Genomic DNA, 17,073 nt, shown 5'->3' with positions numbered 1-17,073 from the left:
GTGTGTGACTGCACATTGTGTGTGTGTGTGTGTGTGATTCTGTGTGTGTGTGTGTATGTGTCTGACTGCGTGTGTGTGTGACTGCATGTGTGTGAGACTGTGTGTGTGTGTGTGTGTGTGTGTGAACGACTATGGGATTGGTTTTCTCGCCATCGACACACAGCCCTGGACACAAGGTAACCAGCTTTTCGGGGCTTTGAAGCTTGTGGAAAGGGCCCATCTGGTGATCAATGCTTTGGGACAGGAGGACAACTGTAATGAGGCTTATAAGTAAAGCTCGATCTCAATAATAAAAGGGATGTGGTTGGTTAATCTATGTGAGGTGTCTGATTGCACGGGTAATAATACGTCTGAATTCTGCAGCGAGTATCATTACGCAGTTGGATTGCCTCGAGGGTGTAAATTTAGAGGAGAAAACAGACCTACCTTGACTCCATTTATACATTTATACAACTGTAATAACAGAAGTGTAATATATATTGAAATCAGGTTTCAATAACTATTTTACTAGCGGGATGCAGTCCACTGTGACAATCTGAGGCAACAGCTGAGCTCCCGAGACCTTTATTACAGTTTTCAGCACAAACATCGCCAAAATAATGACCGTTTGTTTTCCGCTCGGAGAACAAATAGGCCACAAGGTTGAACTGTCATCGAGATCCTGAAATATTTTGAATTTGATTAACTTCCCCCCACGCACACACACTCTCCCCCCCCCCCCCCCCCCGCCACACACACACACACACAGCCCCACCCACACACACCCACACACAATCTTTTACTTTAATGAGAATTTAAAGTTTGCCACCGATCTGGGGAGCGGATCCGGTCATAAGGCTCGAGGTTTGAGTTTCTCCTTCGCCGCTGATCTGTCGTCTTCAGGTCTGGGATCAGCTGTCACTCGAAAACCCGCTCGCGTAGAAATCCCACCCGATTCTAGATTGACTCTGTCAAGCGCTCCGAGACGCTGCCCTGCCCGAAGAGCACTATATAAGTGCAAGTTGTTGTTGTTAATGCAGAATTTCAGAGCGGACCCAATAGGTCACGTTTTTAAATGCGGTCTTTGAGTTTGAAGCTCACTCTCTTTCTCTCTCTCTCTCCCCCTCTGACCCTCTCTCTGTTTCTCCCTTTCTCTCGCTCACCCTTTCCCCATTTCTCTTTCTCTCGCTCTCTATCTGTTTCTCTCTCACGCTCACTTTCTCTTTCCGTTTCTTTCTCTCTTTCTGTTACTCTTTAACTCACTCTTTGTTTCTCTCGCTATCTTTCTCGTGTTCGCTTTCTGTTTCTCTTTCTCTCGCTACCTCGTTGTTCTTCTCTCTCCATCTCTCTCCCCCACCCTCTGTCTCTCTCTCTCGCTCTCTCTCTGCAGATCAGATGGTGTCAGGAGAAGACTGTGGCAGACAAACAGCAGCCAGAGGAAGGTAAGGGAGTGATAAGGCTGGGAATGCTGCGGGGTGGGGAAGGGGATAAAAAGGAACGAGAGGCAAGAAGCCAAACAGGAGGATGCAATGAGGGGGAGAGCGGAAGAGGGAAGACACAAACAGCAGAGCATCCAAACCTTGTTGTTAAATCCACTTGTCTCAGTCCTGCTCATAGATTTCAAGGCCAACTGATAAAAACTAACCAACACAGAGCTCTCCTCCAAAAACATCTCTCAAATACCGAGCGAAGATTATTTTGCTTAGAAAAAACAAAGAGCATTGACAAAGATCCTAGTGTGCACAATAAAATGATCCCCCCTCCCTCACCCACACATGGACTCTGATTCCTGGCACACCTTGGGGTGAAGTGAATTGAGCTTTTGCAGAAAGAGCTTTATCCGCAATAATCAGCGCTTACCAGCTCCGCCAGGGGTTTAAAAATAAGCGCTTGATCCCACCATTTGGTGCCTAAAATGCGATGAGCCAAAATGTCCACGTTGCCTTACATTTTGATATAATCCTCACATTCGATACAGCGACTTTCACAGCAGGATGACATCTCTCAAAGCGCTTCACAGAATCCAATGTAAAGTGGAGTGATTGTGTGTTTTTGTTGGAAGCTGATTTGAGCGCAGTAATGTGCCACAAACAGTCACAAAGTGAATTTATTTGGGGAATTGTTGGGAGAGGGCAACCAGGAGAGAAACTCGCCTTCCCTGCTTTTCGAATAGTGCCACAGGATCTTTGACGTCCATCTGAACAGGCGCAGGTTGAGGTTTAACATCTGATGCGAAGGATGGCACCGTGGTCCTAGCTGGACAAACAGCCAGACAGTGCTCTCAGTGGGCAAGCTATGCTGGTTTTAGCTGCTCGAACTTCAGCAGTTACCCCATCGCACACTCTGGGGTCTCCAAGTCTTGGCTCTTGCCAATACTTTCCGGAATTAGGTAAGCAGGATGCATCCCTCCAGGGAGAGAGTGCACGCTCCGTCATAATAACCTATCTCTGGAATTTCCGTGTGTAGGTGGAATGCACGGAATTCACAGCTTGGCTTGGATGCTCTTAAGCAACGGTGATAGGTTTACGCATGTGTCCAATTTCCCCGATCACTTAGCGAAGCTTGCTGTGCGACGAGATCTTTCAGTTGGTGGAGGCGCGTATGTTATTTGCAGTGTAAGCCTGTTTCGCAAGTATTAAAAGAAATCCTCCTAACCTCTTACACGGTGGGATGCATCCATTTAACTTTACGAGAATTTATTATTAATTCCTCTTCGCAGAGCATTTATCCATTTAATAGGTGTGGAATAATTCCACAAGTTTCAAGATCACTGCAGTGTGAACAGAGACAGAACAGACTGGCTCTTGGCTTGTTGGCAAAATTAAAAGCAGAGCCGTGCATTACAGGGCAAAAGAGAGATGCAGAGAGACTTACGTGAATGAGTGAGTGAGTGAGTGAGCGAGCGAGCGAGCGAGTAGCAGTGGCCTGAGGAGTGGAGCAGTGAATGGCAATCCTTTCAACACAGACTGATATTAATGCTCATCACTGTAGCTGGGTTTATCTTACATAGTGTGATTACAAAGGATCAAACGCTCCATTGACATCCACCTTATGAAATCCTTTCATTTTCTTAAACCACCCTCTACCACCCTCTAAGTTATTACACAAAGGGTAGTAGACATTATAACTCTTTCCCACCAGAAGGCTATAGATGCTGGATCCATTAAAATTGTCATGGCTGAGGTGGATAGATTTCTATTAGGTCAGAGTATCAAGGGATATGGAGCAAAGGTGGGTATTTGGAGTTGAGGTACAGATCAGCCATGATCTAATAGCATGGCCGAACAGGATTGAGGGGAGGAATGGCTTCCTCCGGTTCCTATCGGATTTCCTTCTGCCACCTGAACTCTTAAAGCGAGCAGCGTTAAGTGCAGCGTTGCCCTCTAATCGTCTGTAAATTATTTTGACAAACTCGACAGTCGCTTCACACAGGAGGGCAGTCCCGTGCTTTGGAACCCGACCAAACAAAATACACCTTGAGCACTTCGCAAAGCAACGCTTTTCATGTAAAGTGCCAGATGCCATTACTGCTGGATGGAAGTCAAGATGTCTTGGGAGGTATGGCCTGATCTCAGCAATTTTCCCCAAAGTTCAAGCCTTCATTTGAACCCATTGACTGGGCTGCCGTCTCTTTGACTAAAGGTATCTATTATTCTGGATTTTAATGAGGTTTGTTGGAAAACAGCTTTGCACGTACAGAGGATAAGTCACAGACAGATGGCCAAAGCTGTTGGAGTTATCAGCTAATTAAAAATGACTTAATAAGAGATGCAGTTAGAATAACTCTGTGTTCCGACCTTTCTTCAACCTTAATTAGTTACACCATTGTGTGGGAGAAGAAAAAGTCTCACTTAAAGGAGACAATTCGGCTTCTTTGACTAGAAAATCCAGGGAGTCTGCTTATTAAACTATAACAACATACAATAATCGTTGTATATAATCATTCGTCAGGACAAAATGTTGGGCAAGTTTCCTTACTCACGTGCCTCTGTTTACCTAGCAGTAAGAAAGAACCTGGTTGTTAGTCGATTGTTGAATCCCTTTTCCGGGGGTAATAATTCTTTAAAAAACATAACAAATTGGTCACTTCAATCCACGACTGTTTGGGGGACACTGTTGTGCAGAATTGGCTGCTGTGTTTCGTACACATAATATACAGTCAATTCACTTTAGTGTATCCTGTGAAGCGCTTTGAGGTGTCTCAACCACGTGATAAGATGCTCTATCAAATACAAGAATGATTATTCTACAAAATACACAGTCACTACACTTTATGGTAAAATCCTGAACCTCACCAGCCAGCCTTGTGTTGTTGCCAGGTTCAGCCTGCTGGTGGCTATCCTCCCCCGAGCGAAACAGGTCTTCTTGGAGTTGAGACCAGTAGTCCGGTTCCAAGACCATCGACTTAGTTGCCTGACTCCATTGCCAGGCACATTCGCCTTGGATTGAGCCCAGCCCCTGTGTATCGTAGCCAAAGTATTTAAGAGGAAGTTCAATGCATAAATGAGGGAGAGGAAACGAGAGGGGAATAGGAGGGGTGTGGGCTCATGTGGAGCATAAACACAGGCACAGACTTAGTTGGGCCGAATGTCCTGTTTCCATCCTATAAAGTTCTATGCTTGCGTGCAGCTCCCATTTTATGTCTTGCGAGTTACTGAGCCAGTGCGCTGATGGAAATATATACATTTAAACACTTCTTGGTGATACAGAACATTTGTTGCTGTTTACGTCAGCGTTAGGCACAGGGGCAGTTTCAAGCCGAGTTGAGTTTCCAAGAAAAAAAATTGGATTTTACTACGACAACGACAACAACAACAACAACAACAAGATTCCATTTATAAAGCGCCTTTCACGTCAGGAGGACGTCCCAAGGCGCTGCACAGTTGGGTCATGACCCGAGCAGGGGGGAAATGGTCAGGGTGAGGGGAGGGAAGGGAGGGAGCGAGGAGGGGGGAAATGGTCAGGGTGAGGGGAGGGAAGGGAGGGAGCGAGGAGGGGGAAGAGAGTCGAGAGGGGAGCTGAAGGCATGGTCAAAGAGAAAGGTTTTGAGACCGGCCTTGAAGGAGGAGAGGGACAACAACTTGTGTTTGTATTAGCGCCCTTCACACGAGGCAGTGTCTCGGAGCATGACGTCAGATTCAATAAAAAGAGCACTTAAAGGGGACGTATGCACGGGTGCAAGAAATATTCTTTCTCTGAATAAAATCAGGATCCCTTTAACTCCTGATCTTGGATCTCTGCGATTTCCACGCATATCTCTGACTAGTTGGAGTCCCAGATCAGCCCCGCAAACCAGACTCCTTCAAGTTGAGCCCGGAATTGGGGGCCTAAGAGTTGACCTTGACAGGCACAGAATGTTTTGAAAAGCAAAAAGGAGATTTAAAAGAAACTCACATGATACTTGCGAGTGGAAACAAAACACACACACAGAAATATCTTTATATAAATCAGAGCGAATGCAACATTCGAGCTCTTTCGCAATGCCAGTTTGGTAAAAGAACATCCTTGTCTTTCAAACAAAAGCAGCTTTGGCAGTCAGACTAAAGTGTCTGGGTTATATGATTTGTTTAGGATTTCGTTGCCACAGTAGATGACTTGTGTTCTTTTCCCTCCCCCTAGCATTGTTAAGTCTGCTTTCCTGCAGAGAACTCGCGTCTTCGGTTTTCTCCAAGCCGTAAAACACAAAACCACTGCGATAGATTTTTGATCAGTCAGTGGAAGCTTTGTTAAAGGTTATCTTGTTCCTGAAGGTTTCCTGAATCCAAGCCCTTTCCTTCCTTGCTGTATCTTGGATGTGCCTCACCCTCTCTCTTACTCTCTCCCTCCCATTCTCTCCTCTTATGGCCTTGATGTCAAACACTTGAGCGTTGGTTGATTGTTATTGGAGATCAAAGCTGCAATGGCTGGGGATTTAGGTGTCAACCCCTGGCTCAGTTGGTGATGCTCTTTCCTCTGACTCAGAAGATTGTGGGTTTAAACCCCACGTCGGGGCTTTAAACTTGAAGTCTAGGCTGACTCTCCAACGTAGTGCTGCATTGTCGGAGTTGCTGCCCTTGGGATGAGACGGTAAACCCGGGTCCAGTCTGTGGCTTTGCTGGTGAACGTTAAAAAGTCCTTGAAAAGTGAAGGCCGTTTCTTCTGGTGTCCTGTCTCTGACAATCCCCAGGGAAATAAATTCAGTCATTCACTTTCACGGCTGTTTGTGGGACACTTTTGAGCACAAACTGGCTGCCACTTTCGCCTACAAAACACACAGTCATTATGAAGTGCTTTGAGATATCCTTCCGACACAATATCAAATGGAAGGGATTATTTATTTATTTATTTATTTATTTAGGAGGCCTGTGAACTATGACCGTGGGAAGGAAAAGCTCAGGAGTTCTCTCAGCTCAGGATAAATCAAATCAATTCGGATTTACAAGTCTGACTCCAGAGGAAATGGCAAAAAGCATTGATTAATGTGAGTCCGTAGCCGCAATGAGTTTGCAGTTGAAAGCCACGTTTAGGAGGCAAATGCAGATAAATCATCTGCCTCTAAACAGGAGCACGTTCTAACAACCTGACGCCCTGTGCTGGAGACTTATCTGAGCCAAAACACTTGGGATGTTCAGTTCAAGGACAGAGCCACCACCTAACCTGTTACACTGTCCTTTTATGTGGACAATAAAGGCATACTAAGTGACAATTCAGATTTTTCCACCGCAGTGTCCTCTAGAAACTCGAACAGCACAAGATAAGTCTTAGTTTGAAAATCAAGGCACGAAAGCTGCCTTCGTTAAACAAGGCAAGCAATGGCTGGGCATACACTACGCATCAAGACTGTAGGGAAATGTGCCAACTCTGGTCTGAACTGGCCTCAGTCCAATTTTCCCCAATAACCGTATGTTTGCTCTCACTCAGGATCCACTGCGAGACAGCATCTACAGGGTGGGGGATTTGCATGTAAATTGCCACAACTTGGTTACTACTTCCTTAGAATGACTATGACTACCAATAATAATCCTTGCATTTTTACTGTATTTTTACTGTAAGTGTAGTGGCTGTATTTTATAGGCGAACACCGCAGTCAATTTGTGAAAGTAATGTACCACAAACAGCTGTGAAGTGATTCACCATTTTTCTGGGAGATTTGTTGGCCAGGATACCAGGAGAAACTCCCTTCTATCTTTGAATAGTGCCACGGCATCTTTAACGTCCACCTTTTAACAGGACCTCGATTTAAAGACTGAAGGACGGCACCTCTGACAAAGCATCACTTCCCCCGGAGCTGCACTGGAGTGTTGGCCTGGAAATAAAAAATAATCATAGAAATAACGTAGATTTATGCCATGAATCATGACATATTCAATCAAGACACGTGTATTTTGTTATCTACACCACTGGTGTAGAGACTGCGAGTTCAAGATCCTAATGTGAGGACTCAGAGACAAGATTCCCACCAACTGAGTCAGGCCGACACATACTGACACATACTGAGAAAGAGTGAAAGTTCCCAAAGTTCGTTAAGTTAAGATCCACTTCCTTGAGCCAAGTCCCGAGCACTGTCCTTTTAATGGCTCTTGGGACGTGCTCCCGACGTGAAAGGCGCTATACAAATGTAATCTTGTTATTGTTGTTCTGGTTCCGCCACTCCCTAAATGCTAGATCTTGTGTTTTTTTAAGCTCGCAAGCGATCAATAGAAATGGGAGGAGGTAGTGGAGAGTGGGAAAGGCGTGTCTCAAAGTCTGGGAGGAATATTGCTGCTCAAAGTGTTAATGCCATTCATAAATATTTGAGTGAGACAGGCGGACAGCTGCTCTGTGGCAATGGGCAGCCAACACTGAACCATGGAGAATTTAAGACAATGAAAAATGTATGGTTTAATCAAACACACTGCAGTGCACCTCACAGCTTTGAAATATTTGCCGAGAAGGAGGCAAGTTTGAAGAGCAGAGACGAGGGATTTTGGGAGAATTGAGCAGGAAGGAGAATTGAGGCCAAGGTACGGGACTCAACTCAGAGGCAGTGTGGAACATGGCACGGTTAGTACCGAGGAAAATTGAGGTCAAATTGGGTTTGAAGGACGTCTTCATCCTAACCTCAGCCGCCATCGGTCTCCTGTGGTCAGTGCAGTGTTGAGGACTCGGGGCAGGATTTCTTTAACTGACCCGGCTGGTGTTCAACAACAACAACAACAAATTACATTTGTATAGTGCCTTTCATGTCGGGAGGATATCCCAAAGCACTGAAGGTGCAGGTGACTTTCACTTGAGAGTTTGGGTCAGTTCACTGGGTGTCTGTCACTGGTGCCATTCCTGTCACCCCCTCTATTTCTTCCTCACCCCCCACCCCCCCACCCCCCACCACCACAGCCCAGCACCCCCACCACAAATGAAATGCAGTATATACCCTGCTGGCTGCTTTATGAAATTTAATATATAATCTGTTGATTTCTTCCACCCAACAAAACCACCTGATTTAATTTTTTCGGCAATTCCTACCCCGTGGAATTCCGAAAGGGCAAAAATGTAAAAATATCGCATTCCTCCCTTGGCTTTGGCTTTGACTCTCATCCCCTGTGAAATTGACAGGGTTTCTAACTTGAGGAAGATGAAAGGAATGCAAATGGTGACGCAAGTTTAGCTGGCTTCACAGGCATCCGAACGGCTGAATTCAACCAAAGCGCAAGGACAACTCGACGGCGAATAGGGATTAAAAAAAAAAGCAAGGCCTGGAGGATGCGCACGTTTAAATGCTAAGCGCCAAAGGGAAAAAAAGTTTGATGCAGCAAAATAGCTGTGCGCAAAGTTACTTGACTTGCTTCTAATTTAAAAGTGCTTTAACTTTCCCACTTACCCACCTGCACTAAACTTCGTACCCCCATCGCACCAGTTCTAGCCAGGCTCCAGTTATCTCCTCTCGCCTGGCTCCTGCTTGTCCCTTGTGCCCTCTTTTCCATCATCGGTGGCCGCACTTTGAGCCACTTGGCCCCGAAACTCTGGAACATTCTTCCTCTAACCCTCCGACTTGTCCCCTCCTCCTCCATCTTCAGGTCACGCCTGAGAGACCTTCCTCTTCAACAGTGCCTACAGTCAATTCCCCCCTACCCCTGGCTCGGCGTTGAGCTCCACCACTGTCAAGCGCTCTGCAACGCTTATGTGAGGAGCGCTATATCAAGGCAAGTTGTTGTTGTAATGTAATTGGGAGATCTTGAAGGAAATTTAAGTCAGGAGTGGAATTAATCATCACTTTTCTTTTTGTGCTGTTGGTGGGAATTAAAATAAAACGTTTGTATATCACCAGCATCGACACTTTGCTGAAGTGTTGTATTCTCTTAGGTTTCTGGATAATTGGTTTTATGATCTACGAGTGGTTTTCACCAGACAGAGGTGATTCATTTTGGTTTGGGTACGGTTTGAAGCGCTGTTTGTTCAGGGGTGACGTCTTGGTTTAAATGTCGCGCAGGTGATTTGTACGTGGAAATTTATTCCTGGAGGTGATTCAATACTGAGCCCCTGACCAGAAGCCACAAATCAAAGCATCTTTTCCCCTCTGTGCACGTGTTCAATGAGCAGTGACGGCCGTTCAGAAAGTACATCTGTCTCCTAGAGGATCCAGAATGTCTAATGAGTGGGTCGGTTTAGCAACGATACATCTGTTTATTTTCCCTCGCCTCTCTCGTTTCTCAAGACCCATATAGCAAGAACCCTCGCGTGCGATACAGTGCCTTTCGCATCAGAAGCGCTCCTCAAAGAGCTTCACAGGGTTTGTTGCAATGTGTGGTGACTGTGTATTTTTGTAGGCAAACCCTGAAGTTAACCTGAACACAGCAACTTCCCACAGACAGCCATCGAGCGAGTGACCAATCGTGTTTGGGGAATTGTCAGCCAGGACACCGGGAGAGAGAAGCTGCCTTCTCTTTTTGAGTAACACCGTGGGACCTTTAACATCTACCTGAACAGGCAAACGAGACCTCGGTTTAACGACTTACCCAATGGACGGCACCTCCGGCAAATGCCGCCTGCCCCCAGCACCGCGTTGGAGGTTTAGCCTAGACATGAGCTGAAAGTCCTGACCCGGGGCTTGAACCCACAACCATCTCAGAGACGGTGAGCCGAGAGTGCTACCAACTGAGCCAGGCTGACACCCAAACGCTCTACTGTTGAGCGCAGTTAGCTTTTATTTTTTGGTCACATCTAATGATTTGACAAAGTTTCCACTCTGCAGATGAAAAATGAAGCTGTTACTCCAGGAAATGAATGGGTGATTCATCACAGAGCTGCTGAAATGAAATACTGTATCCTGCAGAAGTGCACTCACTTACCTAAGTTCCCAGATGCACGTCTCAAAAAAAAATGTAGTGTTTGGCAATAGCAGTTTCCTGCTGCCTGGCTTTTTCAAACGTGAAATCTGAATGCGTTTAAACTGTAAATGCAGAATAAATTGAATTCCTGCCTTTCCTTCCATCAATCTCCGCTTCTGTACGGCAAGATATTTATCAGCCAGTTGACTGTTGTAAGGCAACCTTCACCAGTTATGCCTGGGAAGTGTCTTCATTGGGAGGGGAAGGGGAGGTGGGTTTCATTGCTGCGCTGTTGTTGCTTTTTAACAGCTTCGATCTGGGAATGCCTCAGTCAATCTCTCTCTGCATTTTCTTCTGCCCGTCCTCTGTGGGCCAAGAGCCAGAGAACTATGGTAGATTTTCAGCTTTGACGCTTTATTACCTTCAGCTGACCCAGCTTGGCTTGAAGATGTCTCCAATGATGGATGAGAAGGAGACGTGTACTTATTGTGAGGTTTCACATGTTGGGGTGGGTGGGGGGGGGGGGTGTTCAGTACAGTGTAAACGAGAGCTGCCACACTTGTCTTGGAGAACAGCTTTGTTATCAGCAACATCATCCGTCCTTCGATGAGATGCTAAACCCAGTCCCCATCTGCTGACTAGTCCGTGTTGGTGTTTACACCCCATACAAACCCCCACTCCTCCAATCCCCTTTTTAAGCGCTCCAGGCTGCTAACCCACACGAAGGGCGCTATATATGCGCAAATTGTTGTTGTTTTCCTTATGTGTGCATCGATACACTGATACTCTGTTTTAGACCTAACGGTAGCTATCTTATATTTATACCCCTTTGTTTTGGTCTCACCAACAAGTGTAGCAGATGTCACCAAGTGTGTGTTGACTATAGTAGTAGCATCAGCAGGTTTCGGGCTGGGATGGGGAACAGACACAAACTAGACCAAACCCTGACCTTATTGCCTTGTGTTTCCATTGTCACTCTGTCGCCAGTTTTCCACTGGGTGACGTGCCCACTCTAGTGCCCCGCACCTGCGTACCATCACACTACAGCTCGCCAGCAGCTCAGAATAGCATGTGTGAAAATAGCTCCCGTGTTTCTTAGAAGCCCTTGGTCTGTTTGAAGTCATTGTCTCTTATCAGCCTTCGCAAAGTTTCCAGCCAGGGGGTGGGGAAGGCTGTGTGAGGACACGTTGGCATTTGTCCCAGCTCTCGATCGAGTTTTCAGTCGGGATGTCAAGGGGGAAATATTAGTCTGCTAAGATGCAGAGCTGGAGTTTGGAGCGAGAGAGGCTTGAAGCTTGGACACTAAGCAGACACGATCCAGACGGCCTTTGTTTACCCAGCGTGGAAATTCTCAGGTTCTTCAGAAATCACAGCGCTTCCAAGTGGCACGCTGATGGTTTCAAGGCCGGCCCATATGCTGTGGACCAGGTCCAAATCCGTCCATTTGTTTTCCAGTAGCAGCACTGTTAAAAAGGCTGCCAGTGGACCCTCCCAGCTCACACTGCGCTTCCCCTGCTGAAGATTCTTAGATAATCCTCTTTACATCACCTGCCAACGCTGCTCCATGCCTGTCTATGTAATAAAGAATAATAACAATAATCCTTGCGTTTCATGCAGCGCCTTTCACATCGAAAGGACATCTCAAAGCGCTTTGCAGGATTCACTGTAAAGTAGGTTGACCCTACGACCACGATCTCCAGTGACAGTCCCCAGGTGAAGTATTGTGTCCACAGGGACCAAATTTGCCCTGTTCTCACCTTCACCAACAAACTGAGCGAGAACAAAAGCATTCTGAAACAGATACGCTCATCAGAGAAACACAGCCATTAATCGAACAAGCTTCTCCAGTACTGTCAGGAATTGTGGTGAGGATTTGGTTTACAAAATATGGTCACCCTACAGTGTAAAGTGTACTGACTGTGTATTTTGTAGGCAAATGCGGCAGCCGATTTTGCATACAGCAGTGTCACGCACATATGTAGTTTTTCCGGGGGATTATTGCCCAGGACACTGGGAGAAACTCCCTTCTCTTTTTGAGGTGTGTTGATGACATGATAAGCCTCTCTATCAACTGCAAGGATTATTATTATTACTATTTACCTCTGTTTTGTTTTCATTTTCGTTCCTCTCTATGTATTATTAGTAATCCTTGCCATTGATATAGCGCATTCCACGTCGGAAGGGCATGTCAAAGCGCTTCACAGGAGGCACTGTAAAGTGTAGTGACTGTATGTTTGCAGGTGAGCACAGCAGCTAATCTCCACACAACGAACAGCCATGGAGTGAATGACCGATTTGCATTATAATCCTACAGGATGGCTGGTTCTTTTCATTTATAAGTACCTCATTATCTCATCACAGCGAAAAAAAGCAAGTGACGCTGAGAAATTAAAAGCACTCTACGACTCTGTTTGTAATTATCACAGAAGAGATAAAGCTTAGCCGGACTGAAGTATTGCGTTCTGCTTCTGTTTCCACTGCGTTAGTTACTGATCATTTATTAAGATTTAATCCTCACACTGCTGTCCATACAGTCTGCTACAACCCGGCAGATATTGCTTACTGACCACCCAATTGACTGAGTGACACAGCAAAGCTTTGGCGAAGAGTCAATTCACTAGAAAATCTAATGTTATACCGTAGGTGAAATTGCCGTGAGTTTGCATGTCTGCTCGACAATTTTATTGGGTAAATTGCAGCGTGTGATGAACCGTGGGGAAGAGGAGGCAATGAATGCAACCAGTAGGAGCAAAACCAAATTATTTCATTGTCTGCTTCAGAAAGATCTTAAATTGGATTATCCTGGTCATGAAGTTTGTTTGGTTTATACCTTAAAATATATGTGCTGCGTATATCCTCATGGTGGGGGGCGGGTGGGGAAGTAAGCAGGGTCTCCTGTGCGCAAATTGTCTCCACAGTACATTGTGTGTCCCCCAACCAGTTCCGAACCAACTCACACCTTTATAAAGATAAAGAGATTGGATGAACTGAGCTTATTTTCATCGTGACAGAGAAGGCTGAGGCGTAGAGCTGATTCAGGTATTTAAAATGATGAGGGCTTTTGATTGAGTCGATCGGGAGAAATCATTTCCGCTGGTCGGTGAGTCAGTGACTGGAAAACATCAATTTAAGATCGTTAGCAAAAGGGGAGATTAGGAGAATTGTGTGGTTACAATGTGGAATGCATGCAGTGGTCAAGGCAGAATCCAGATTAGCTTTGAAGAGGGAACGAGATAGATGGATATCTAAAGAGGAATAAACTGCAGAGTTGTGTGTGTGCGTGTGTGAATGTGTGAGGGGTGGAGGGAGATGAAGGCAGGTCAATGTACTGAGCGGATTGTTCTTTCAAAGACATGACAGGATGAATGGCCTTCTTCTGGGCTGTACATTTCCATGGTTCCTTGGTTCCCCATCATTGATATAAAGACTGGAGTCACCTCCAATTTGCTTCCTATCACAAAATAGCTGTTTTCTGCTCTGGTGTGGAGCTTAAAATCCCTTCACCTCTCGATTTTGATGACCTCGCCAACTCCGCTTATCTCAAATCGAATTCTCCAATCTCCTTCTTGGCTAAAGCCACCTGCAATAAGCTGCTTTTTCTGTTTTCGTTCAAAACGATCATTTCCCCATTGACAGCTCTGCAACTCTCTGAAATTCCACTGGTCTCAGCCACAAAGACTTATTTTGTCTGAGATTTCAAACGTGGCTGGAAAATTCTTAAATTCAGCCTTAAGTTTTTAAGTTTTGTTGTAAAGTTTCGCCTCCAAAAAAAACACACAGTCAATTCACTTTACAATATATTCCGTGAAGCGCTTTGAGGCGTCAGGTTCAACCTCCAATTATCCTTCCTCACCCACATCCGGTCCCTCACCAGCACCGCCTTCTTCCACCTCCGACGCATCGCCCGTCTCCGCCAATACCTCTCTCCGAAAGCCGCTGAAACCCTGGTCCATGTCTTTGTCACCTCTCGGCTGGACTATTCACACGCTCTCCTCGCCGGTCTCCCATCCACTACCATCCATAAAATCCAGATCGTTCAAAACTCTGCCGCCCGCATTCTCACCCGCACCAAACTCCGCTCCCCGATCACCCCAGTCCTTGCCGGACTGCACCGGCTGCCTGTCCCAGAGAGGATCGATGTCAAGATCCTCGCCCTTGTATTCAAATCCCTCCACTCCTCTGCACCCCCCGACCTCTCTGACCTCTCTCTTCAAAACAGTGCCCGTTGGCTTTGTTCCTCCGGGTCTGGCCTCCTCCTTGTCCTCCGCTCCACCCTCGGCGGCCGTGCCTTCAGCCACTATGCCCCGAGGTTCTGGAACTCCCTTCCTCACTCCCTTCGCCTCGCCCCCTCTCTTCGTATTTTCAGGTCTCTACTGAAGGCCTTTCTTTTCGGCCGCGCCTTTGGTCACCTCCCTCCCCTCCCCCCGGCTCAGCCCCGGGATCCGTTATTGTGAAGCGCTCTAAGACGCCGTCCGGCGTGGAGGGCGCTATATAAATCCAAGTTGTTGTTGTTGTCTCAACGAGGCGAAAAGGCGCCATATGAAACACAAGGGTTTCGATTATTATTTTTTAATATTAATTTGGAAGCCGGTTTATTTTTAAGAGCTTTGAGGGGAAGAAAAATGACTTCCATACTGAGACTGAATTTAAGAAGAATGTTTTGTGTGGTCTTAAAACATTTTAAAGTGAAAATGTTCTTGTTGGCAAAGACTAGATGGAATTTCAGGGTCTTCTGTTTTTTATGCACTGCTGGGCTGAACCTTGGGAACAGGGTGTCTGTTAAGAGATTCTCCCTCCTCTCTACTTTGGTCCCTGCCATAACCTTCTGCAGGCCTTCCTCTATTTTATCTGTGTTCCTATGGTCATCGCTCCCCTGAACCGTCTATTCGTTCATTGCTCCCAATTTCCCAGTACTTCAAGCCTCCGTCCTTCCTTCCTTCCTTCCGTCCTTCCACAATCTACAAACTTTTAAGACTCAATCTTGGCGTCCACTAACCACTAATTGTCTCCTCTTGTTTCTCTGTTACTCTTTCAGTCTTGGTGATGGATTGATCTGTGCTTCTCTGATGCTTTTAACACACAAAAAAAACACAACAATACTAATACCACAGGGAATGGCAGGTCAATGCAGTGAGATAATTAGGTTAAACATTGGGCCATTTCGCTCCCTCATCTCCGTAACGCAGTGTTATGAGCTCTATAAAAATTTCAACCTGCTTCGGCAGGAAGCGACAATGGCGGCAACCCAATAACACGGAAGGCGGCCATTTTAGCATGAACCCTCAATGTGAAAGGAACCGTAGCAAATGTAAGCATTATTATTTTGATGGGCATCTCCACGGCTTCCTGACTGGACTGAGATCCCTGACCGTCCATTGCTTTGGGACGACCTCTCTGCGTGAAAGGCGCTGTACAACTGTAATGTGTTGTTGTTGTTGTTCCTGGGTGTGCAGCCTGGCTGTGGATTGGTAGCCTTCTGTTTCCGCTGCAGTCTCCATGCGATAAAATATATTTTTTGTGGGGGAAATATATATATATATATATATTTATATAAATATATATATATAAATATATATTTTAATAAGGAAAGGCGAAAAAAATATTGTTTTCTTAATTTTGTTTTGCAGTAATAAGCAGAAAGGAATTAGCTGATCCCTGCTGAGCCAGACTGCAATATCCAGCAATGAGTTTTAAACCGAAAGCAATCCTTAATCGGGTAGCGTTGAGTTTGTTCAATAAATAAAATGTGTAATTTCTGTGCACCAGGCCAGAAGGTTATGGGTTCAAGCCCCACGTCAGGACTTTGAGCTCATATAATCCAGGCTGACGCTCCATTGCAGTGCTGGGGCAGTGCTGCATTGTCAGAAATACCATCCAAAAACCAAAGGCTGTAAGACCCATTTTTGTCTTAATATGTAAGGCCCTTGCATTCCTCTACATTTGCATTTGATACAGCACCTTTCATGTCAAGAGGGCATCTCAAAGTTCTTCACGAGATACACTGGAAAGCGTAATGATTGTGTGCTTTGTAGTTGATGGTATTACAGGGTAACATTAGGTGGATATTTTATTGAGCGCCATTAAGTTCCAAATATTTGTGCCGCACCCTATTTCGACATAAAATTTAGTTCAGGTTTAACAGAAGTTGAACTTAATAAAGGGAATTGTGTTTTTTATTAGTGTCTTCCATAGGTGAATATTGAAATCTTTAAGCTTTATAGCCAGACCACTTGAGCCACAGGAATTATAACCCATTAAGTATAGCATTGTGTATTGCGGAGAGAAATCAATGTTAAATTAGCCATGGTGACATCTTTATGCCTTAAAACATTCATCTGTTATGTCTGCACTGCTTTAGACCGGGAAAAATAATAGATTGCTTGAAAACAGCCCATCCATCTTAAACCTGTGCTTGAAGTTTGCACAGCATAAAGCAAGAACCTTTCTTCCGATAGAGCAATTAGAAAACATTCAATGCATCAAACTCCCGCTTGGTCTGTCAAATCCGGAGGTACTGTAACTAAGAGAGTGATGGAACTGCATGAAGCACCTGACAGGAAAGCATTTCATTTTAGTAAGGATTTTGCTGGCTCCTCTGCCACAAAGGTATTTGAAGACATGAGGCAAAAGCAAAAACTGTAGTTTGTGGGACATTCGCTCTGCGCAAATTGGCTGCTGCGCTCACCTAAGAAAATACACAGTCACTACACTTTACAGTGAATCCTCTGAAGCGGTTTTTTGAGGGGGTCCTCATGATGTGAAAAACTTTGTATCAAATGCAAGAGTTATTAACACACACACATAGAAAAAG

The 17,073-nt window shown here is 45.4% G+C and overlaps 1 long non-coding RNA gene across 1 annotated transcript in view; it reads left to right on the top strand.

Annotated features, from left to right (window-relative positions):
* Nucleotides 1-1,424, top strand: part of LOC103186776 — a 45,976-nt gene extending 44,552 nt beyond the window's left edge. Inside the window, exon 4 of the long non-coding RNA XR_006085794.1 lies at nucleotides 1,370-1,424. This is a non-coding gene — a long non-coding RNA (uncharacterized LOC103186776). The remainder of the gene's footprint in view (nucleotides 1-1,369) is intronic.
* The last annotated feature ends 15,649 nt before the right edge of the window (nucleotides 1,425-17,073 follow it).

The sequence above is a fragment of the Callorhinchus milii genome, unplaced genomic scaffold (assembly GCF_018977255.1).
Source record: "Callorhinchus milii isolate IMCB2004 unplaced genomic scaffold, IMCB_Cmil_1.0 Scaffold26, whole genome shotgun sequence".
NCBI classification, from domain to species: Eukaryota; Metazoa; Chordata; class Chondrichthyes; order Chimaeriformes; family Callorhinchidae; genus Callorhinchus; species Callorhinchus milii.
Note: the sequence above shows the minus strand (reverse complement) of the source record. Positions and strands in the feature narration are given on the sequence as shown.